This window comes from Pogona vitticeps, chromosome 3, assembly GCF_051106095.1.
Source record: "Pogona vitticeps strain Pit_001003342236 chromosome 3, PviZW2.1, whole genome shotgun sequence".
Lineage (NCBI taxonomy): Eukaryota > Metazoa > Chordata > Lepidosauria > Squamata > Agamidae > Pogona > Pogona vitticeps.
This window is the reverse complement of record NC_135785.1, coordinates 204,831,418-204,857,521: the sequence shown is the minus strand read 5'-3', so window position 1 is coordinate 204,857,521 and position 26,104 is coordinate 204,831,418. Positions and strand designations below refer to the sequence as shown.

The 26,104-nt window shown below is 41.0% G+C and overlaps 1 long non-coding RNA gene across 1 annotated transcript; it reads right to left on the bottom strand.

The window, feature by feature from the left end:
• Nucleotides 1-652: 652 nt before the first annotated feature.
• LOC140705665 (uncharacterized) lies at nt 653-15,106 on the bottom strand. The gene is made up of 5 exons (XR_013542876.1): nt 14,888-15,106; nt 13,548-13,639; nt 10,200-10,315; nt 2,540-2,657; nt 653-792 (listed from the first exon to the last, which is right to left on the bottom strand). It is a non-coding gene; the product is annotated as an uncharacterized LOC140705665 (long non-coding RNA).
• Between the last annotated feature and the right edge of the window lie 10,998 nt (nt 15,107-26,104).

The following is a 26,104-nucleotide window of genomic DNA, read 5'->3' as shown; positions in this document are numbered from 1 at the left end:
TATATTTTTGCCATCTATCCATGGCATGGATCCACATGAATTTTAATGTCCACTCATCTCCAAATCATTGGCCATCTCCATTTCCTCGGTTGTGGCACTGGCGTGAGAGGTTGGACTGGAAGCTTCTTTGAAGTGGCACATTTTCTCCCCACTTGTACTCTGTAAGGAGCTGTCCATGGAGTGCTCATAGTGCTGATGATGAAGTTGAGGCTTGCCAGGTGTCAGAGAATGAGCTGCTGTGCCAGGAAATGGCTGGGCTCCCCTGAATCTCCAGGCCAGGCAAACAAATGTGAGGAGCAGTGGTGGAAGCAAAAGAGCGAGTCATGTTTATTGTTACGGGGTGGCCATAGTGTTTGGGTACCCAACTCCAACCCTCTCCGAATGGCACCAGGGGTCACTGGCTCCCTGTGTCTGTCCAACACGGTGCATAATATACTTGCTTAGGAGCTCAGACAGGGAACACACAATACCTAGCTCACTCCCTCACACATGCATGGAGAAATATTATGTTCCTAATTCCTGTGACATCACAAGGCCCCACACCATGACTTGACAAAGACCCACCCCAGGCATTGGGCCCCAGATATAATGAGGGGATAGGGAAAATAATCACGTGACAGCCCCTGACAAACATGACAACACTTCAAAACCATTCCAGAAAAAATATTTTATTGGTTTTGGAAAAGAGGCTAAATGAGTATCCTCAGTGGAGATAACGGCCTGGTTCAGCTCCAGCAGGACGCCTGCCTCTTGGTACCTGGCATCCGCCTGGGGAAGAGGACTCTTTGGGCCCTGCAAGGGAAAGAGAGAAAAAAAAACAATTAAGAGGGCAAGCTCATCCACTGCTTTCAACTGACTTCACACACTCACACACACACACACACACACACACACACACACACACACACACACACACACACACACACCAGCCACCCCCCCAACACACACACATCTTAACTCCACCAGCCATTCACAGACACGCCCAGGCTTCCATCCATCAATATCCATCAAGCTTCCGTCAGCTGGTTTCAGGAGGCTAACATCTCCCGGCTTCATCCGCCAACCTCTGCTGGCCTCCGCCTTGCGGCCTCAGATTTTGCAGGCAGATTTCACCAGCTTCTGTCTGCCAACATCCACCGACTTCTCCCCGGTCCATTGCTGACATCAGTCAGCTTCAAGCCACGGATCTCCACCAGCCTCGAGCTGTTAACTCGCCAGCCCACTTAGCTGCAGAAGGGCTGGGTCCCCTGCAGCCACTGCTGCTCTCTCTGCTGGACTGCCCTGGTCTCCTGCCCTGCCCAGCAAGCCCCTTTTATCTGCCAGCAGAGAGGTGGGGCTCTGTGAGGTCACAAAGAACCAGATGAGTGGGGTTGGGTTCCCAAGGCAGCAGCAGCAGCACCCTGGGATTGGCTGAGTCCTGAAGATGATGTCAACAGTCCCTCTGATCATGTGATTCACCCACAAAAGCTTGCATTTTGCATGATTTTTAATTTTTTAAAAAAATTAGTGGCCTACAAATGTACTGTATCCCCTGTCACCAATCCTTCTGATTGTTAAATCTCCTGGCCTTCTGACAGGATTCTAGGCTGGTGCTCCAAAAAGTTATCTTCCAGCATGCAAATCTTAGCATAGGTCATGCTTTTCCCCATCAAAGCAAGAATACAGGAAGCTTCTCTGCGTGTCTCTTAAGTCGGCAGCAAATTCAGTGCCTTAGGCCCCAATGAAAACGAAAGAACACAACTATGGCTCTCTCTTAAACTGAGAGAAATTAAGGCTTGCATTCATAGACATCTGAACCACTAGGCTAACGTGTACCTTCCTTGGTTACTTCTCTCCAGACGCAACATTTGTTTTCCTATAGCAAGTCATGCAATCTTTTTAATTTAACAAAGTATTCCTTTCGTCCAGTGCCTGTCTCATCTCATATACCTGATTAAGAGCATGCCACTTCCACTTTGAGCTGTTTCTGCCCACATATTTCAAGTGAAGTGTTGGTGGTGGTTTACGCCTCAGGGTGCACGGGGGGGGGGTTACCATGGGGTACACAGAGCTGCTACCTCTGTTGAAGGGAAAGGGAAGCTCTTGTGCACCAGAGTGCCATGATCAGTAGTATAGCCAGACAACTTCTCTTGGCGTGGGTCAAGAAATCCTGCTGAATCAGACTCTATTTAGAGCAAATCAACTTGGACACACATTCCAGGGAAACTAGTGTACACAATATTGGGTGGAGCCTAAGGTATTAGTTTGGAGCCTGATATCCCAAGATCTTCCACTGTATATGTACAGAGGCTACCCAATTCCCCTTATTATACAGTGGGTTGTTGTTGTTTCTTTAAGGGAATCTTCCAAACTGTGAGGGACGGGGTGGCGCTGCGGGTTAAACTGCTGAAGCCTCTGTCCTGTAAGGTCAGAAGATCTGCAGTCGTTAGATCGAATCCACGTGACGGAGTGAGCCCCCGCCACATGTCCTAGCTCCTGCCAACCTAGCGAGTCGAAAGTATGCAAAATACAAAGATGCGAATAGGTAAATAGGTACCACCTCGGTGGGAAGGTAAGCGGCGTTCCATGTCTAGTCACGCTGGCCACTTGACCACCGAGGATTGTCTGCGGACAAAACACTAGCTCTGTGGGTTGGAAACGGAGATGAGCACCGCCGCCTAGAGTCGGACACAACAGGACAAATTGTCAATGGGAACCTTTACCTTTACTCCAAACTGTGTCCTTTAAAAGCATTAGATTCTGCATTGTTGGTTTCATTTTTTAATTACCATCCAGATGATACCAGGCTTGATCTGATGTGAACTCTGTCTTTTCCCCGGCCTTTCTGTACTTTTTAAAAATCTTTGCTGAAAGGTTGGTTTATTTTGCTGTTGGATTTGTTCTAAGGGTGCAGTTTAGTGCTATGGTATTTGAATGGGAAGTTAATTTCCTCCCCAGAGGCTCCCATTTAGAAACCTTTAATTAGCTATGCAGTTAGTTTTTAAATTAGCTTTAAAAACACTCTAGAGGGAGGATTTCCAGCAGGGAAATAGACTTACAAAGATTTTTTCCTCTAGGATCTCAGACAGACGTGATGTTCAAATATATGTTTTTTACAGTGCAATACAGATGTAAACTTCTGTAAGCCATGCTCTACGTGGGGTTCTACTGTGACCCACCAAGACCAAGTAACCATTTGGACAAGATCTCACGTGCTATCTACAGCCATACAGTTCCATTCCTCGCCTACACACTGGATTGTTACCCATTTCCTTTTGTCACCCACTATTTGAATCCATTCCAGGCTTGACTTCTCATTGCTCGGGGGGAAGACTATATTCGCAAAGAAATGCTTGCCGGTCAGTACAGCTTTCATGCTGCTGCTGCTGCACCATAAGACAAGGAAGGACACACTTGCAGGGCACCAAGATCCCTGCCAAACCAGATGCCAGCCCTTAACAGATCTATTCCTCCAAAAGCAGGTTCCCATAGTGCCCATGTGATCAGTACTGTTTTGTGTCATTAATTCCGTGTCTTGTTCTGCCACCCAAAACATATACTGTAACTGACATCTCCAGAAGATGTTCCCTGCTCAGTGCAAACAAAGACAGTTGTAAATGAAACCTTAGTAGAAGTTGCAGATTTAAAAATAAAGCTTAGAGAGCTATTTTTTAAAAACATAGTTTTTTCTTTTTCTTCTTACGGAGCTGGGGGAAAAACATAATCACTGCAATCTTGAAAGGGAGAACCAGTCATCATACTACTTGTTACATTTGTTTATACTTTTTGTGGCTATAGAAGAAATACAACAAATTATACATAAAGGGGCATGAAATGTGAAAAATTCTAATTAAAATGTTTCTAAAAAGACGTTTTAAAGTAACTAAGTGTCTAGGAAACAACATGTTACGCCAAAAATGTATTGTATTGTTCCACCTTGTTATCTTACCTTTGAAACACAGAAGGAAGTTGTTACTAGTAACTATGTTTAATATTAACTCATTAGTTCTGAATTCTATTTACAGGAAGTTATATACAGTGGTGCCCCGCATAGCGAGGTTAATCTGTTCCAGATTAACCCTTGCTATGGGGAAACATCGCTATACGGAACGGAAAAACCCACTGGAACGCATTAAACTTTGTTTAATGTGTTCCAATGAGGCCCAAAACTCACCGTTATGCGATGTTTCCCCATATGGCCGCCATTTTTGCGCCCTCGGTAAGTGAAGGCAGGGCGCGAAAACGCTGCACGTGGCCATTTTGAGCGTCTGGTGGCCATTTTGGAACCGCCAAACAGCTGATTTAAAATTGCTATGCGAAAATCGGTAAGCGAAACGCTTACCGATCATCGCAAAGCGATTTTCGTCCATAGAAAGCATCGGTATGTGATCGCATTAGCGATCCCAAAAAAAGGATCGCTATGAGAATTTGTCGTTAAACGGTGCGCTCGTTGTGCGAGGCACCACTATATAAATATAGATAAATGTTGATGTTGCTCTTTGGGCCAGTACAAGAGGTTCACTGGTCTTTTTGTCATGTTTCCATTTACAGTGATGCCTCACAAGACGAATGCCTCACGGGAGCGTCTTGCGAGTTTTTAGGTGACTGGCAAGACGAAAATTTCTCAAGGCGACGACTCGTGGAACGAATTGTTTTCATCTTGCAAGGCATCACTGTACCAGAATGTCAGTTTCCCTATGCCAGAATGCCCAATCAACATAGATAAAACATCCAGTGCTAATTCTCCATGACTCCAGCTACAGTATTGTTCTTAGAAATTTTGAAGGATCTTCTTCTGGATCAGGATGCTCATAGATGAATATAGCCAAGCCTCTTGGTCTTAAACCATCTGAATGTCTGCATACCTCAGAGCAGAATCCAGGCAAGACAAATACACACCTGGTGTTCCGTGACTGAGACAGGAAGACTGACAATACCAATATACAGATACAAAACAGAACAGAAAACAGCTGAACTGGAGAAACAACTTGGCGGTGAATCAAAAGCCTGCAATGGCTTTTACATGTAATTACCTTCACAAAATGTTTAGGAGCTGGAGAGTTTCCAGAGCACACTGCTTTAAAGGCCAACAAACTTTCTGACAGCAAATACAAACTAGGTAAGGGAATATAATGATCACCTTGGCTGTGATCCCATACAACATGTATATGCATATGTTTAATATTAAGTAGATAGGATAAGTCCCTTTGAAATAATTCAATATGCAAGAAATCAATTAAAAATATTGTTTAGATGTACATGCCAATGATTTTGTGTGTGTGTAATTTCCTTTCATTCTCTTCTGATCATTAGATAAGGATGCAGAATTAGAAACTATAAAGCCTTTTTAGGCTCTTCATTAAAAACTTGGAAGTTGCTGTTCTGTTCTCCAAAAGAGGGCAGATTTCAGTTACCAGGCCACAAAGAGAACAAGTCTAAAGCATTTGATGTCTGCAACATTTACTGCAACATCATTCTAATGTGGTGCTCCAAGAGCCAAGTGTGTGGATCTTGTTCCATACATGAGGCACCAACCCTCCACATACCATCATAATAAGAGTTTCTCCAAGGCAAAGGAAGTAAACTAGCATGCCACATTTGTGACCCTAAAGAAAAAATGAAGAATCTAAGCTACTCATCCACCTGAGATATTTGCACAACTCTCCTAACCAAAAGAACAGCCTCAACCCATTTAAAAACATTGCAGATTTCTACGAGTGATGTGGCTTATCCTTTAGTTTTTCCAAGACCACCCACAAGAAACAATTCTGCAGTGACCTTCTTGCAATGTCTACAATTCAAGAAATACGTTCACAGTTAAACCAGCCTCTGCAGCACCACACAACTCCCAGTGCACTGAGATACTGCAGACATAATCCCAAAATGACAGGAATAATTCTTTACTGACCCCTCCAAATGATCAGAACATTGCATTGAATGTTTATGAAAAGTCTTTCAACCACCCCAACCATACTGAGATAATCAGAAAATAATATTGTTTATCACACAATTTCAGCTTTACAGAATGTGACACTGTCTACAACTCCAGAAATAATGCTGAAATCATAATGAAAGAGATGACGAAGCAGCTGGACTTCACTCAGAAGGCTGAAATAGAACTCTCCATTACCACATTCTACTGAACTTTATTCTCAGATCCCACTGAAGTATATTGTAAGAAACTAAACAACCCATTGAAATATTTCCCTGTTGATATCTGGGACCTGATCTGCATGGATACACCTGAGCAGCCTCAACCAGCCGTCTTCAATCATCTGCCAAATAGGCACTGTATTGTCTCAGGAACGGAGACTATCACACTTGGGATTTTTGAGTACACAGACTAAGTACTCAGAGCAGATGCCATTACCACTCTGAGTTTCAGAAGGAACACAATGGATTCCTGAGGACACCTCAATCCATAGGCCGTTTGTCAGGAGACAGAATCTTGGCCAATCTTGAGCTCCTGTACCCCATGAAGTCCTGTCATCCCTACACTGACAGACTACAAGCAGTCAGAAATGTCATCCCAGGTGAAGCTTTCAGGATTTCAGTCAGTGACTAGGAAACTAAGGATTTAAAAAAAGGCATTGATCAGACTGTCATATCTATCCATCACAGTGGAAAAAAGAAAAGGAATAGGCTGTTACCCAAGAACATCTTCTACAGGACAAACACAGAACAGATTTAAAAACAGAACACCACTTGTGAGAGACAATTCATAGCAAAAAGCACTCAAATGTATCATCATCAGTCTACAGCCCATCATGAACAATGACAGTTCCCTTGTCTCCTAGTAATATAAGCCCCAATGGGAGGGGGTAATATTCTGTCTCATCTTCCAATGTGATATATGCCATCTTTTGCCAGCAATACTTGATAGCATTTTAGAGAAAACAGATGTGCCAACCTATTCAAAAGAATAAAAGAGCATAGAACTAATATTTGCAAGAGGAATACTTAGAAACCAGTGGAAGAAAAATTTGGTCTTCCTGGACATTCTGTCTCTGTCTTGAGGGTGGCTATCCTTGAAGGAAAGAACAACAAAGATAGGTTCCTAAAGGGAACAGCTGAAGAAGAACTGCTGAACTGTATCTCCCTTGGCTTGAAGAAAGACAGGGACTTTTTTGGTGCTATTATGGGTATTAATCAGCTCATTCATATAGGTTTGTCTGTATTATAGCTTAGTGTGTATAACAGAAATTATTTTTCCAGTAGGTCTATGATACAAAAAAGGTCACTTGTGGCTTCAGCTAAAGCAGGCAGACTCTTGAAAGCAGAAGCAACAGCTTTAAAACTTCACAGAATAATTGATTTATGTCTCAGCTTACTATTGTCGAGATGTTTGTGCTAAAAGACTGTGAAAATGTATGACTAGTATCAATAATACAGTTGCTTATCCCTATAGCCAGTGTGCATAAAACCATGTGTCCTGAGTATTGTTTGTCATGCATTTGGAGACATGGGCTACATACACAAAGACTCATGCCAAATGAAAGTGGCACATGACTCTTTTCCAGCTTTGCTGCAAGACTAATACAGGTACCTCCTTTAAAATTTTGTTACGTTTCTAGTTATTGTTTTACAACCTGCCCTGTCAGAGGGTATGGTGCAAATGCTGAGAGTTGCATTCAACCCAGCCAGAGCTTGAAAAAGTTAAAGCTTTGATTGCGTCTCCCAGAACCAAACAGCTAGATTACATGTATTTTTGTTGCAGAAGTAGCACTATGTACTGGGAAGTGCTATTTGGGCAGTTAATGGACCTTCATCTTAAGATGATGGCTGTCCTTTTAATTCATAGCTTATTCACTTAATTTCCTAGGGCAAGGATTTGTCTAGCTAACAGATAAAAATTGAATGAGGGTACTAACAGCACATCACGTTGTCGGTCCCATCAACTGCAGCTAGTTTTTTTAAAGGAGAGACTGGGAACTGATCCAAGACATTTTACTATACAGTATGAGGTAAAGGACAAGATGCATATGGTCAAGCATGGTAATGTTTAGTGTGACAAAAAGGTGATTTCCTTGCAACAGAGGCACTATCTGGGTAAATGATGTAACTTCTGAAAGCAGTAATGTTGTGTAGATAGGCATCCTGTGGCTGTTTTCCATGGCAGTCAGTGCTGGTACATTGGCAAGAGGACACAGACAGCAGTCTTTGTGACCATTCCGCTCAGAGGCTTGAAGGGGACTTACACACAATTCCCCTCTGCCCTGTATGGCCTTTTCTTTCACTTTCCACCATGTTTGTGTGGCTACAGTGAGAGGGTAACTGTGCAGTATTTCAGATATAACAGATTATCTTTTTAAAAATCTGCCAAATCACTGCTATACGGAGCAGTGGAGAAAATAATTCTCCACCAAGCTTTGCTTCAACATGCATGCGTGAACACACACACACACACACACACACACACACACACACACACACACACACACACACACACACACACACACACAGAGAGAGAGAGAGAGAGAGAGAGAGAGAGAGTTCAAAGACAAAAGCTTTGAAATGAATTTAAAAATAAACAGTCAATCTTGAACTGACGAGACAGAATAATGCTTTACAAATGTTTGTTTTTGGCCTGACCTACTTGTTTGCTCAATTTCAGTCAGATGAGATTTGAAGCAGCCAGAGGAGCCAAGCCTGTGGTGAGCCTGGCCCTTCTCAAATCAAAGTTTTCAGCACTTCTGAACCCCCCTCAGGGTCTACAGGCCTACTTGCTGCTAGATCAAAGGGGGAGAGAGAAAGAGAGGCCAGCAGCTCTGGCTGGAGAGCTCCAATGCCCTTGAAATGTTGGAAGAGATAGCTCCGTTAGTCTCTGCAAGCAAAGCAGGCAAAATCAAAAGAAACAAAACACAAGAAGATAAAAACATGGGGCACCTTAAATACTAACCATTATATTTTAATGTGAGATTTCATGGACATGTCCACTTAGTCAGACATATGGAAACAGAATGAAATGTTGAATGAAATGTCACTTTTATACTAAATATTCACTGGCTCTTGGATATATGGTACGTTTATATGCAGTAATTTGGCTTATGTTGTTTTAGGGCTGTGTTGTAAAAATTCCTCAGGAGACAGAAAACAGACATCAAGCCTGGGCAAAGTTGAGTGGAGAGAGAGAAGACAGATGAGGGATTTGTGGAGGTGGGTGGCCTGAAGACTGGGGGATTTGCTGAAACAGAGAGAGAGAGAGAGAGAGAGAGAGAGAGAGAATATTAAATGTAAAGGTGAAAGAAGATGGCAGAGGAATCGCGTGTGTTAATGTAGGGAACATTGACAGTTTTTACCTTTGGACCTTGTGATGAGAGATGGGCTTGGTAGTTGTGAAGAAAACAACACTGGCAGTAGATAACTGCAGAAGTATTAAATCTGTAATGAGTTAAGAAATATAGGTTTATATTCATGATGGGTGTCCATTATGTGTTTAATTTTATCTTAGCTGTTTCCCTCTGTTTCCCTCTTACTTGATTTGTAATTATTCTGTTCTAAAATGGTGACTTTCAAATCTTCCACTGAGTGTCCTGGTAGACTGAAATTGTTGGAGGCAGTTTTCACAAGACACAGAAACTTCTGCTGTTATCTATTGCATCTACCAAACTCAACTCCCAAATTTTACAACTCGCTTGGGAGGGTAGACAACCTGAATTTTCTCTTCCTTCCTCTCAAAAACTTAGAAAAGTTACTTTTCAGGACTATAGCTCCCAGATTCCACCAGCCAGTCTGGCCAATGGTCAATGGGATTTGTCATCTATCAGCACTGCTGCTTTATTACCTGATGCTTCCCCCACCCCCAAGGCCAAGACTGTGTAACAACAGTGATTTCAACTAGCCATTTTGTCATGATTGACAGGAAATCAGGGAACATCCTTGCTCAGCATTTGCATGCTCAAAGTTTTTCTTTTTAAAAAATGCTTTGACCATTCACTCTTGACATTTCTGTCCGGGGGAAAGAGCCTGTGTTCATCCAGACCCTGCTAATAAAAGACAGTATTCTGATTTCTGTTTCTATCTTTTCACACTGTGAGTCTGCAGCATAGATGATTGGTCCCTTGGAAGGAGTGAAAGAATTTGGAACAATACCCCATAGGCCAGTTGTGTGCAGACTATCTGTCTACTTGCAACTCGGAAAGAATCTAAGGCCATAATGAAGAACATATTACATATGGAATCCATAGAAGGGAACTATAAATTTTGGGAAGATACTAAACCTTTGAGGTGGTCTGTTTTGGGGTTGGATGTGTCCACGATCCACAGCACAGCTAAAGCCCAAGCTCGTTGTCCATCTGTCGTCAGTGCTCCTCAGAGTATTCGTACAATTGTTATGCTATAAAACAAACCCTTGTTAGTCTGATGCTATGCAAATAATCCAACTGACAAGTAATCAGAAGGAGCTAATGATATGAGATATTTTCCTGATTGCTAGGAATAGTTCTCCATTTTTTGGCATGTAATCCAGGCATCACAGTTAATAACATTCTTAAGGGGGGAAAAGTCTCACATGGACTCTACAATGTTGGGGCTGCAGTTAATCCAAAAATAATGTGGCTAGACTGCTGGCAGAAAGCAGGGACAGAGAATATATTTCATGAATCTAAAAACAATCATAGTGACTCCTATTATATTTATGAATACAGTTCTAATTGAAGGAATTAGCTTTTAAAGACTTAAATATCCTTGGTCCTGATTTCCTTAATAACAACTTTTAAGTGCCACTTTTGGTTTGTCTTAGAAAGTCTTTCTCCAGGTATCACTGCTGTCAGTTCTGAGAAAAGTTGGTGGCAACCAGAGAAAAGGTCTCCTTGGTATTGGCACCATTGCTTATAAATTGTGTTCTTAAAGGTGTCCATATGCTGCAAGGTCTGACTTTCCTCCAGCATCAGGTAAACCCCTTTTTCTTTTCCTAAACCATTTTAACCTTATGACTGCTTTTTCTTCATATGTTTTGCTGCCTAATGGTAAGGGTCACTGTAACTCAGAATTGACTTCACAACACATCATGATGATGATGAAGCTCAACTATAATCCTGTTTTTGCACTTCTTTCTTTAACCTTCCTCAGTGGTCATTACAAATCATTGCTATTTTCTACTAGTAATGTTACCTATATATCTTGAATTATTCATGTTCCATCCACCAAATTTCATTCTTCATCTGAAGGACCATGACTTGCTTCATTTTGGATTGTTGCATCATAGGATTTTTAGGATATAATATATTCAGAAGTGGTTTACCATTCAATTACCCAGAGACCTCTGGGTAGAGTGGGCAGCATATAAATGCAATAAATAAATAAATAAATAAATAAATTTTTCTGTGCCATACCAAGAGGAGCCTCAGCAGCACTGCTGTTGTCTGCCCAGTACTTTCCTTCAGGAGCTTCTCCATCTTTTTTACTATTAGAACTATCAATTTTCTTCTGCTAATACCATCATTAATTCCAGAAGATAAGTGCATCTTGGTCTGGCATCTCAACTTGACCACTCAGGCTTGGGTAACACGGCTAGAAGCCTGGATTCACAACAGAATACTGCTTCTTGGCACTATTGCATCCAGCTTGCTTGACATATTCAACTCTCCTCACCACATTACGGTGTGCATTCAAGAGAGGGCTGAAAACCATCTTGCAAGAAATCCGTCTGACAACCTACTCCTGTAGTTCAGAGTAGTGATCACTTAACAATTCACTTTGATTTAAAAAAAAATTACAAAAAGCCGTATACCTTGGACCAGAGCCGACTTTACCATTAGACAGAGTGGTTGCTTCAGCAGCAGATTCTGGCTGTGCGATACTGGAGAACAGATCTGAATGTGCCACATGACCTACCCATCACTCCTAAAATAACCCATAGCCCTCAGCTTAAATAGCGGAGCACACGGCCCCATTTCAGGTCTTATAGTAAATTAAGAACCAAACTGTACATTACAGATCATGCATTATTAGAGAATTCTTTAACTGCTGGTTTTATGTGATTGTCACAGCAGGGCCTTTCTCTCCCCCCCCCATCTCCCATAATTTGCAAATCTGCTTGCTTTTCAGATTAGTCTTCAGGCCCAAAGCATGTTTTTCTCTTGTGACTCTGATTTCTAAGACAGAAAAAACTGCCTCAGTTACAGCCCTTGGAAAGTGATGTGATTTCAGCTCTAATGACAGGTTATCTGTAAAGTATTTTAGCCCTAAGCCCCTTCTGCCAGTGTGGTTGGCTTCTCTCTGTAGAACTGGACGGAGACCCAATTTGTCTTTTGCCTCATGCAGCAATTTCATCCCAGGAATTATACGGACTACAGCTAAACTCAGAATGAATAGGAAAGATGGAAAGGGGAGAGAATGGCGTTGTTTTCCCTGCTAAACAAAACTCTTACTCTTTGGCCTTGGCAAGTCCTGCTTCTACTGCACCATTATTATGCCAATCATCCAATCAGTCTCAGAGCAGGTAGTCAATGCATTCCAGCTTTGCTAAGAAGGCTACCGCCAGACCAGACCCAGCTCTCTGCGAGTCTTCTGTCTAGTGAGTTTTAATGATGCTTTTGCCTGCGAGGAGACTCTCTCCTGATGGGAGGCCACGAAGTAAATGCATTACATCATTCCTCTATTTCCCATTTCCTCTTGCAGTTTCAGCTGGCATTTTGCTCTCTTGCCTTCAAATGCTGATCTGAGGATGCCATTTGCAGAAGGGATTTGCTCTTTGCTTAGTCAGCATTAAGCCAGTGTGAATTTCAATTTGAGATTTAGGTGTGACATGCCTGGGTAAAGTCTGCTGCAGCCATGAAATGGAGTATTTTGATGTCACCCCTTAAATCTGTAGAAAGGATTTGACACTTTGTTCTGCAGCTCTGAAGAGGAAATTTCCACCACTTAGAAATCTTGCTGGAGGGAAAAGACACCTAGTGTTCCTACATAGCTTAACACAGAATTTACATAAAAGCTGCTTGGGAGCAGCAATTTGCACTGAAATAGAGGAGACTCAAAGAATCCTCTTGGATCAGCAAAACATGGATGAATAAAAGTCTGTCTATCACCTCTACAGCTGAGATTATGATAACATTGCTTGGAAAAAAATATTTCTTAAACTACAACTCCCGGAGTCCACCAGCCAGCACGGCCAAAAAAACAGAACTTTCCTAAGCTCTGGGAGGTGTATCTCATTAAAGACATTTTGTTATCTTTAACGAGAAACAAGAAGACCCTTTCCTAATCGATATACAAACACCTCATTGAACACCTCCTGACAGTGGAAAACTTTCTTCAATATTGATGGGAGAAGAACATCTTCCTCCACACCTGAAGGCAGAAGATTGGCATAGAGGACACAGAGCAAGGTATTCCGTGCCCATCTGTCTCCTCTGGTGCCGTCTCCAACCTCTGCCACTGTAGGCAACTATCTCACTCTGTCTAATGGTAGGTCCGGCCCTGATGGAAAGTGAATGCTGTCTCAGAGGAGTTAATGCTCCCATTATCTCTTTCCAAAGCAGAATGGAATTGGCAGCACCAACTAACAACAGCCATGGCTTTGACTTCAGTTGCTAAGAATGAAGAAAGAGGAGGCAATATTTAATTACCAAAAATTGTAGCCCCCACTAAAATCATTCTGGTGGATGTGGTTTTCAGTAATTAAAGATGTCCTCCTTCTGTCCCACGGCTGCCATAGCTTCTGGAAGGTTAAAGGAACTGGATTAGAACATTTCAGAACTGGATTAGGACATTTCAGCTTCTGAAAAATTGCCCCTGCAGATGATGTCATCAGCTTTATGTGGGTATAAGTTACACAACAAGATCTCGGGCATTGTCGTGGTAATTGCAAAAAAGAAATTAGTTACAAGTACTCCTAAATTCTGGGAGTACATAGCCCCCCCAGTAAAGAGCTGTAGAATTCTGGATGGCAAGTTTCCACATGACAAAATGTTGAACTAGCTCAGCTGCAACTGGGCCTATTAATCTCTTTCACCCTTTTTCCTGTTGTTTACATAATGAGGATATGTCTTGGGGACTTTGGGGGAAAGTGCATTCAGTGTTAGTGTGCCTTTGGCAAGAAAAACAGGAATCTGGAACAGGGCCAGAGAAAGAGGCTTAAAAGGTACAGGTTTGTGAAGTACACTGAATACTATATAGGAGACAAGGTCACATAAACAGAAACATATATGTGCAGCAGCCATCCCGCTTACAGGGCCAAGAAAATGGACGAAGTGATTTTAATGTACCTTAAGAGATTTCTGCACATATAAATCAAATAGTTTTATGTACTTACAGCTGAGGGAATGAAAATGAACACCCTTAAAAAAATACACACAAATTTAATCAAGCTGAGCACAAACTAACCTTTTCATTTCCAGCTTTCTCAAGGGACTGATATAATTGCCTTACTGTTGTGATTAGGTCCTTGGGGATAAGATGCAGGAAGTGTCTTTGAAATTTCAGTTTGATAAGCATGCTTTTAATTGGAGATGCATAAATTATGTCACAATTTCAGTGCTGTGTGTTCTTCTATGTGTTATCTTTAAAGCTATGGATCATGTGGAGTATGCTACAGATATGAAAACAGGTAGTTAGAAATTTTATAATGCTATAATTATTTTATAATGCTGTTATATACATATCTTTCATACCTGTGAAATAAACCAAATCAGAATGCCCTAAATGGTTTGTTACAGTGTATAGGGACATGGATAATTTTTAAAAACTCATTTCTCTGTGTAAAAACACTTAACAGTACTGTATATTTCTGTTCATTTTTACTTAGGAGATGTGAGAGGATCCCCACTGGAGCCTTGGTGGACCATCGGCCTCCACTTTGAGCATCTCAGCAGTGTTCTTGGACACTGTGGTTGCTGAGTTGGAGACATACGCAGGGCAGGAACAACCAGCCTGGGAGTGAGACAAGGCCACAACAAATGAGAGTCACCTGCAAGAGAGGAGTGGAGTGTGGAGGAGGTGTGGTGCTCCAACGAGGATTGCCATGATGACTCCTGGATAGGCTCAGAATTCTGTCTGGCGCAGAATTCCCAGAGAACAGGCCACCCAGCCCAAGGAAGCTTCCACTACTTACTGCTTTCTATCTCAGTGCTGACACAGCCAGCAACAACCTGGGCCAATCTGGTGCCACTCTCACCCAGAGGCAACGCTGGAGGAGGAAAAGACAAAAAGAGTAGCAGAGGGGCCTCCAGCAGCAGCAGCCTTCAGCACTCCCAGAATCTGCAAACCTCAGGCCTGCAATTTCACAGGGGTAGGTGCTGCTATCTTCACTCCTAGAGGGGACAGTGGTAGTGGAATGAGCTCCTGAACCTGTTGTTTCCTCTTTCTCAGTTTCAATAAACCCTGTTGCTGTTTCGGACCAAGTAGAGTCAATGGATATGGGAATGGAGAATGGTGGCAGACCTCACTAAAAATTGCAAGTGAGTAAAGACTTGCAATTTTTAGGGCCATTGATTCACTCTCTGATAGGGTTATCAAGGAGTTTGTCTTCGTGTACAATACCACATTCCAGCTTTCTGTCTCTCATAAGATAGCCATAAGATCTCTCCTAAGAAATGTCAAGTGGAAATATGGTATGTTATAGAGAAACTGGCTCATCCCCAGCCCCAAATACTTGCAAATAGTTCATTTTGATTACTTCATCTTGAAGTATGGGATATAAGTTGTTGCCATAATAGCTGCTGGCATTCCAGGTTCCACAGAGTATGCCAGTGCTCAAATGCTGCAGTGTTTGGCTGTGGGAATGCCACTGTCACTTCCCATACTTGAAGCTAGCATCATAAATCTGAAAACAAAATACTTACCCAGGTCACTTGATATACAGTATGATAGTGTCCAGAGTAGAATACTGAATGCAAGTATTCAAATACAAAGAATTCAGACATTGTATCACCATCTCCTAGTAAAACTGTCCTTCTGAATGCACCAGTGAAGACTAGTGTGTGGACAGTGAGTCCACTCCAGGTTTGAGTTTAAATTTTGCAAAAGTATTCAAGGTACTGAATCGTTTCCCCAAAATAGAATCAGCACCTTGGAAAGATCTGAAGTTCTGAGATAATGATGATAACTCCTTTAAATTTGAGACTAAAATGTGAAGCCGATTCAATGACTCCCTGACACTGGAACCACAAAACGTCTGGAACATCTAGTTTTCCCACCCTTCTGTGGGTCAGACATTTTCTTACCTTGGGTGAATGTTTACAGTGTGCAAGACTGGAATCTAAACATAGAGATCAAAGTTTTTCCATTCATGTTTTGCAAAACATACAGAGACCTGTGCTTGTCTGGACAAACATAACAAATGTTTTTTTGCATTTAGTGGTCTTTCACCCATTAGTATTATCACCAAGGAATACATACTACTCGAAATGGGGGGGGGGTGTATTATCTTTTTCTTCATTTAACAGACTTCCACAAGTTTCATACACATTGTTTGGACCCCTATCAGAATCAGTTACCAATCTAAATACACTTCAGTCTAATGTCTTATGTAAAGTTTAATAGTACTTTAGCACAAAATGCTTTTGAAGCAATTCAGAATTTAACATCTAAATCTTAGTTATATTAATTCAGATGTCTGTAAATTACCAGACTATAAAAGGAAAATGTTGTATTTAATGACAAAGTAGGCTTATATAAGCCTAACTCAGCAATCTTAGTGTGAGAGGAAGCACAAGTGTTGTGAAATGTTACCCAGGTACCGAAAGTGGGCTAAGTGAGGAGGGCAATTAGCATACAACTGCTTCCATCTTCGAACTTTTCAACAAGTCATTCTTTCAGCTGCAATTAAACTTTTCAGCTTTGAGAACGATCATTTCAAATATTCCTTAGGCTTACTTTGACATGTGTGAAAATATTCCATGGATGTGTATATGCCTGATATTTCTAGGCTCAAACAAGTGTTTTGATCCAGGAAATCTTTTAAACTGTACATGAATTTCTTTCATAATCTGGACCGCATTTATACTGCAGGTCACAGTAATGATGTTAAGGTATGTACATAGTTCCTTGTCTTATAACATTACCTCCTACAGGTATACAAATCTTTTCGAGTTATGAACTTGAGAAATCAGAATTACAAAATAAGCCATGCTTCTGAACAGTTACTAGAAATCGAAATATAAAGCAGCTCCCCGCCAAAAAAAGACCAGTTTACCAAATGTGAACTGAAGCAAGTTTCTGTTGGAACAAACACTCTTTTCCTTTTAAGTCAGTTCTGCTTCTAATGATATTTTGAATGTGCAATCTAGCCTGACTCTCAGTCTTGGAAGAGAAGACAGTCTCTTAAATAAACTGGCCTCTTTTGGGGCACATACTGTAATCACCTAAATTCAAAGGTGGTTTGTAGAACAAGCAGCGATAGGTGCGCTTCATCCTGCAAGATGCTCTCCCCCTTATTCAGATTGTGGGCCTCCTACATTACCCTCCTAAATTAGTATAATAAAAATTACATGTTATCAACTTGACTCTGACTTATGGCAACCCTTTCCAGGGATTTTTAGATTCAGATAAGTGGTTTATACAGAAGTGGTTCTATATTAATTGCCTTCTTCCAAGAGTGCCTTGGGACTGTGCAGCTTTCCTAAGGCTACACTGGCTGGTTCTTCTCTGGGAACACACTGTGAGGAATTAAACTCCCAACCTCTGGCCCCACAGCCAGATGGCTAACTCACTGAACTATCCAGCCACCATACTACCTCAAATAGTGCTGGGTGGGGCAATATAACTTAGTTAATGGAATACATTAATCCTCTATTGACATCCCAGTCTTTGTGTCAGTTCCCCAAGAGAGAGAGAGAGAGAGAGAGAGAGAGAGAGAGAAATTCTGTTTCTTCCTCAAAAGCAACAAGTCTAGTATAAGAAACAACAAAAAAGCCATCTGGTCTAATTTAGCAAGCCTATTTGAAAAAATATTAAATTCTTGTAAGATCCGCAACTAAAGGCAACCACAGAAAAATGACAGAGACTCAAAAAGATGTAACTAAAATCAGTTGTTGGCTAAGAAGAAGCAAGGCAAATGTTCTAAAAATAACCTAGCTTTTTTCTTTTTTGCCTTTGATTTTAAATATGAGTCGAAGGTTTATTTTTGTATCAGTGAGGAAAAAACTTTTCTGTTAGAAGTTTTTCTGACAACAGCTGGGAAAGACCAGATGTCTGCCTATAAATTAGGGGATATCTGGTAGGCTATGCATATTTGTCAGATGAAAAAATACAGGTGCCTCCCTTATGAAAATGGATGGGGAGGTGAACAGCTGCATCACAAGCCACCACAAGAAAGTAAATACAAACCATACTCTCAGTCTATTGCGTCTATTATTCTAAGAACTCTTAGGTTTTAAATGCTGTTCTCCAGTGTGGAAAGACTGCAGACCCCAAATATCAAAGCAGTCACAGAAAGATTTACCCAGGTCAGAGCAGTTCTCTCTCAGTATTCCTTTCTGGTCTCCAAAATAAACCAGCACCTTAAGACATCAAAAAAGAATTGGTGTTATGTTTCTATCTTATCTAAAACTGTTTTCATACAATCCTGCATTAAAAACATGACCTTTTAAAAATCTATTTATTACATTTTCAATACCATCATTCTACTGTATTTTAAAAAGTACTCTAGAAAGCTAATGAATATAAGTAAAAAACAATTAAATATGAAAACAAATTATACAATAGAACCATTAATGTCATCACAATGATCAAAATACTAAAGCCATCAGGATAGTCAATAAACGTTTCTCTTAAAACAGACTTTTTTTTGAAGTTTAATCTTGAATACTCCTAAAAATATCCCTTTGTGACTTTGCTGTATCATGTCCACACCCCTGGCAACACTTTTCTCAGAAACTGTAATCATGGAGACAGCTGAATTTTCAGCATGTGAAAGCTGAAGGGGAAAAATGTTCACTTTTGGAGAAAGACAAGCAAGATTTAGTTTCTTGAGTGTTATGAGTGCTCTATTTTACTCTGAATTCTCCAGCTTCCTAAGAAAGGTTGGTGACATTTTGTGTGTGTTCCGTATCTGAGTGTTCTTCAGAAAACATCTCAAAATGGACATGATCCAATGAAAGTGATGGTAGGTAGGTATACTTTATTACGGTCAAAGACCAGTAAAACCAGAACAGTATAAAATAGATACATACAATTATTGTTTAGGAAAGTCAAGCAGGGTAATAAAATTCCATTAAAACATGATAAAACAAACCCTTATTTCCAATTAATAACATAATATATCCTTGATATAGATAAAACCACAGATAGTGTTGTATTAAAAATATTATATTGTCGATCTAAAATCACCTACCCAAACATCTGTTTACGAATAACCATTGCTGCAGCACAGAATTTGGCCACTTGTCTAGTAATATAAGGGGTACTGTCAGAGAGTAGCCACTGCACATAATCCTCCTCTAGTTAATTATGGTTTAACAGAGGGCGTTTTTCTAGGCCGAGGTTCTAGACAAGGCTGTCCACTTTCACCAATATTGTTTTGTATGGTTATAGAACTGTTAGGTAAAGGTAAAGGTAAAGGTTCCCCTTGATAATTTTTGTCCAGTCGTGTTCGACTCTAGGGGGCGGTGCTCATCCCATTTCCAAGCCATAGAGCCAGCATTTGTCTGAAGACAATCTTCCATGGCCACATGGCCAGTGCGATTTAGACATGGAACGTTGTTACCTTCCCACTGTTCAAAGGAATTGATTTCCAATTTTATGACAAGTGTTAGAATATTAATAGCTAGATTCTGGAAAGATAAAACTGATATAAAATTAGAAGATTGGTATAATGAAGTATGGGACATTGTTTTAAATGATAAATTGACTACTGAACTTAAGATGAAAAGAGGGGAAATAAGTTCAAATATTTTTATGCTATTTGGGGTAGATTTGTTGAATTTGTATTAGTGAAAGTTTTCTAGGCTAACCTTTGCTCTCACTGATCACATGGTCTGAGGGGGCGAGGGTTAGATTTAAATGAGCACGAGCAGAAGCTCCAAGCCCTTTTCCTGAAGGGGAAGCTGAGGCAAGAGGTAAGCTCTGTTTTGGGAGCACATTTTATTTGGAGAGATATTTGTTTCTAGGCTGACATTTGCTCTCAGTGACTGCATGGTCTGAGGTGGCGGGGGTTAGATTTAAATGAGCACGAGCAGAAGTGGCATGCAAAATTATCTGATTCTATTTTTGATTCTAATCTGGTAAATAGAAAAGCCAAATAGCATTGCATACACCGGGGGGGCAGGAAAGTCTTAAGGATCAGACCATATTCCTGCACTCTTAGGGAGCAGGCTGGGTAGGTGGGGCTCATCAGCCTTGGAAGGCAGCCCATCTAGGAAAAGGAAAACTCCGATTTCAAACCTCCACTGCCTTGTGACTTTATCCACTGATGGAAAAGGCTTCAGGAGTTAACTTTAAGGCAAAATCCGGAGCCGGAGTCCCAGAGGCAGTTTGTGTTCTTCTGGCAACTCCTGCAACGTCGCTGGAACCACTTGTATTAACTCTTGCCTTTCCATTGGACTATTTCAGTGACATGGAGAGGGGGGATTTGCTGATTGGGTAACAGCCTATCCTCCATATTATTTTACCCAGGCTTTGTGCTCTGGAGAGGACATTCCAGCTTTGTATACAGCATCGAAACAACACGGGAAGTAGCAGTTACTGGTTATAAGTCTTTGCTCGATTGGTGTAGAGCATAACAACAGGGGCTACTTCCGACGGTGAGAGAGGTCATTGCATCTCATTAGGTAGCTACTGTCCGCCTTAAGCTGGGCAGTCTCCAGCCACTAACAGGGGACAGATTGCACTTGTCTGCAATGTGGAAGGGACTGTCACTCTCAAATCGGCCTTCTCAGTCACACTAGACGCTGTTCCAAGTCCTCCATACACAGCATGTTACCGTAGTCTCTTGAGACTGAAGGATGCCTAACTGAATTAGTGAAAGGAAAAGGGAAAGTCTCTAAACAACAATTGATACAATTTTGGAAAGAGGTTTGTATTAAAAGTATTGCTCCAAAGGGTCCTGTGGGTATGGGGGAGCACTGTGGTTTAAAGTGTATTAGAAAGTATTTTGTATTTTTTATTCATTTTTGTTTTGGAAATGAAAGAAAGAAAGAAAGAAAGAAAGAAAGAAAGAAAGAAAGAAAGAAAGAAAGAAAGAAAGAAAGAAAGAAAGAAAGAAAGAAAGAAAGATGTTTCCTTTCAGTTTTCCTTTTTTCCCCCCACTTCTTATTTTTCAGGCTCCCTAGAGTTTCAGGATCGCAACAGCTACAAAGGAAATACAGTTTAATAGCAGATGGTCAGAACAATACTGTAATAATACTTAATCTAAACTCACTACCAATGTGATATACATAATGTGGCACTTTAATACCCCTCGTCAAGTCTTTGAAAATGAGACACTGAAGCTGGCAGTTTGAAAATGGAAGCAGCTGGGAGAAAGCAAACTGGTTTCTTCTATATATTTAAACCTTTGATATTTGGTAACTGAAAGGAACACAGTTCATTAACAATAAATAAAACACCAACAAATTCTAATATCTTTTGTTATGATCCAGTTAATCCAGCACGCAACATAGTTATTGGGCAGGCCACCTGCCATTTTTTGTGTGTGCTGCCCATATCTCATGACCCCTGAGGGTAACGTTTAACATACTTTGTTTTACGAATGCTGATGATGTCTCTGCCAATGTCTTTCAAAATGTTTTTAGTTTTAATTCAAGATATTTAGAAACGGCAACATATAAAACTGGACATTAGCCAGCGGCACAGATAAAGTTAACAGCACATTTTCCCTTCAAGGAAGTATTTTCTTCACGCTACAGATGTGAGCAATTAGATTTGCAAATGTAGCCTGTGTTTACCTCCCAATTACCAACTACAAATCAAAAGCATGCTGTTTTGTAATGTTCAAGGTTCAGGAAGAATTGTGGTAGGATAAATAAATATGCTTCACTTGTGAATGAAGCTTCACTTCTGATTATCTATTTTGACCCTAACACATCTATGTCCAGGTATCAGTAAACTATGGGAGAAAGGAACCATGGTTTAATAAGCTCCTAAAATGTCTCAGGAGGTAAGAATGGAGGGAAAAAAGCAGTAACTGATTTCATACAGATGATGTAGCAGAAAATCCCTTTCAGATAAGTCTGCACAAAGCAACTATTGGTAAGGGAAATGAGGGAACAACATCCAGTGGTCTCCAGTGCTATTTCTTTCATGGGATGGTGGCAGAATGGCTCATGTTCTGGGATGGAGAAATATATGATCCCAAAATTTCATGGACAGATGCCTCCTCACCCCCACAATCCATCCTCAGACAGTGGGAAAGAGAAGAGCCAATAAGTTTTCCTGCCTGTGCTCTCAGCGCTGTATATAAGAAAAGTGTGCCATCATGTTCTTCTTTATTAACATGCTAGTGCTAATGTGTGCCAATTGCATTGTTTCAAAAGGAAAATGCTATCCAGCTCTTGCCAGGAAAATCTCACAAGCTTCTTCTCTCATCTGTAGCATCAAAAATTACAAATATAAAATTATCAACATTAGCAAGTTAAATAAATAAATGGCTATCTTTTTATGACACCTAAAATCTTTTGCCTAAGGTAAGGAAGGTTCAATAGCAACCGTCAGCACTATATCACTGACTTTAGAAAAGTTACAAGATAATGGCATGGGAAATTTTAAATGTTATTTTCTAAAAGATGCTGTTGATGCTGTTGAAGTACTCAGTGCTTATCAATGGTTCCTTTTCAAACAAGTGGGATATACCAAGGCTTAGTCCTGGCCCCCGTGCTCTTCAATATCTTTTATTAATAACTTCAATGTGGGAGTGCAGAGAATACTCACCAAGTTTGCAGATGACACAAGATTGGTTGGAATAGCTAATACCTTAGAAGACAGGAACAAAATCCAAAAAGATCTTGATAGGCTTGAGCACTGCGATGCAAACAACAGAATGAAATTTAACAGGGATAAGTGTGAAGTTCTATGCCGGGGGGGGGCTAAATGTACAGTTAAAAGATGAGGGATACTTTGCTCAGCAACACTACCAATGAGAAGGATCCTTGGAATTGTTGTAGATCAAAAGCTCAATATGAGTCAACAGTGTAGCTGAGAGAGTAAATGAAATCTTAAGCGAGGCACCACTGTAATAGATTTGATAGATTTGACTTAGAAACAGAAACAATTTACACTATTTTACATAGCAGATGCTGAAAAAGCACTTGATTCCATAGAATGGAAAATTATGCTTGAGGAGGCGGAGCTTGGCACTGTGCTATTCAGTTGCACCCAGGGGCGAGAGCTCCCAGGGGAAAGCTGAAAACCGACCAGTCTGGAGACCTTTAGTGACAACAAGGGTCAGGAGGGGCCAGGAGAGGCTCTTCTGGGCTACAAGTGAGTGTCAGAGGAAGAAATGAGGGGTGGCGGCTCGTCTTTTTCTCCCTCTGAAGAGAATCACGAAGCACAGACTGGAACGGGACGCCATCTTGGTGGCTAGCAGTGAGTAATCCGATTCATCCCCAGGGAAAACGAGAACAGAGAATTAAAGTTAAAAACTGATAATAATAAATAAAATTGAAGCCCTTAACTTAAAAATGGACTGGTAAAAAAATAAGAGCCAAAAGCAGTATAGAAGCGGCGAATCTTTGCTTACCGGCTCCACTGTAGTACTATCTCAAAGCGAAACTAAACTTCTGGCAGACCGCGGACCGGCCAAGGTCAGCAACAACAGAAAAGAAAATAAAGCACTCCCTGGAAAACAGCTTGGTGAAACAAGCATTTACGGACAGAGCTTGTGTTGATGTTATAAAGAATCTGACAGAGTTTTTAACAGCAGATTGAGTACCAGCTTTTGGGACTTTGGGACTATATTCTATTCTGGTGGGAGAGAACCCCCCCCCCCCTCTTTTGGAGGCTATGGCTGTAGACTGGAGGGAGCAATTGCAAAGCAGGACTGGAGTTGTTGACTGGATTTACAGTGGAAAGGACAGATTTTGTAATGGACTATAGTGACACCTGCTGGAAGAAAGCGGAACGCCAACCTTAGTACATTTAATTGACTTTTTTTTTAAAAAAAAGCCCTTGGGACTTCAGAGCTTTGTATTAAGAATGAAACTGTGAAAACACTGAGGTGGGAAAGGCAAGGTTTTTTCTCCTTTTTTTTCTAGCCTCAACTTGGCTTTTGAAATAGTACTGGGAATTGTGGAACATTGATTCTTATGCCTGTGGGATTGTATCTGGCTTGGATTTTTTACTAGTACATTTAACTGTTTAAAAGCCTTTGGGACTTTAGAACTTTATATTAAGAATGGAAACGTGAAAATATCGATGGCAAAGGCTGGGATTTTTTTTCTAGCTTCAACCTGCCTTCTGGAATAATACTGGGAATCATGGAATAGTGACTCTTGTGTCTTCGGGATTCTACCTAGCCTGGATTTCTCTGGATGGACTAAGTGGGCAACTTAAAAGCAGTGGTTGGGGGTCTAGCAATGATGTTAAGATTCTTAATAAGAAGGAACATGTATTAAGGTTGTAATTTAAAATACTAGTTTAAAAACTGACTCATATACTGTAATTTTGGGTAAAGATCTGAGGAAGGTCTAGGTGAGGTGGCTGATAGTGGGCTTGTATTTTGGTTGCATAGTGAACCATAGTGGCTGCAAAGAAACCTAAACCCCAAACACCTGGAACCTCCCCTGCTCAAACATCAGCCCTAGGGAAACTAACTTCTCTGGAATCAGAAAAATCAGATAAAGAGTGGCAAAGCACTATGCAAAACCTATTAACTGCAGGATTCCAACAAATAAATGAGTGTCTCACTCAAATAACAGACTAGATCAGGGGTTTTAAACTCAATTTACCTGGGGGCCACTAGAGGCTGAGTCTGGGTGAGGCTGGGCCGCATCAGATTTTCTGCGAAGCGGAGCAAGAGCCTGAGGAAGCCGCCCAGGAGTTTTCTTAGCCGACAGACAGGTGGGCCAGCTGGCAGGCTGCAGTTCTGGATGGAGGGTGCAAGAGGTGCTGTCTTGGGAGAGAGCCCACGAGTGAGGCAAGGCTTTTTTTTTACTCTTGACAGCAGAGGATGTGTGGGCGCTTTGGGGGGCAGGCAAGGTGAGGGCCACAAACTATCATCTGGGGGGCTGCAAATGGCCCCCGGGCCGCATGTTTGAGACCCCTGGACTAGATGAAGGACATGAAGGCAGAATTAACAGAAACAAAGCAACAGGTAACAGAAATTAAAACGAAAACACAAGACATAGAAGAAAAAGTGAAAAGTACAGATGCCAGACTGGACAGAGCTGAAGAAACAGTACAGCTGACACAGAGAAACCAAAGGCAATATGAAGACCGGCTAATAATGCTAGAGATGGAGAGGGCCATGAAGATTTCAAAATGTACCAGAAAAGGAAGGTGAAGACTTAGAAACATTAATGAGTGAAGCCTTGGTGCCAGAAATAGAGATGGATGTAGCAGAATGTCTGGAAGCATCCTTCAGAGTGAGTACAGCATATGGTAGAAAAAATAAGTTACCCAAAGAAGTTCATCTGAGATTCACGAAGGAGGCAATCAGAGATAAGATTTTAAGAGCATCACAAGATAAACAATTGATAATAGGAGATAAGAAAATTAATGTCTTAAAACAAATTCCATGGCAAGTGAGACAGAGAAGAAAGGAATATTCCTCTCTGGCACAGAGATGGAATCTCATATAGATGGCTAACACCAGAAGGTTTATTTTTTCGGATTGACACACAGAGATATAATATAACATCCCTGATGAAAGCACGAGATTTTATGGAAAAAATGACAAGAATTTGAAAATACCCGGCGATGGAGAGAAGGAGAAGAAACCAGAAGAAAGACCTCAAGAGAAGCCAACGGAATTACCGCAACCAGAATCAGACACTGAATCAGGTGAATATGAAGCAACCGAGCCAAGATGTACTAGAAGCATGATGAAGAAAAAACAAAAGGATAGTAATCCACAACAAGATGTCTAGAAAACAAATGAAGATTTTTTTTCAGTAAAAGTAAATGGCCTAAACTCACCCCAAAAGTGGAAAAAGATCTTTCTACAATTGCAGAAACAGGTATCTGACATTATATGCATCCAAGAAACTCATGTGAAAAGAAAAGACTTGAAACTGTTAGAATGGCCAAGGTT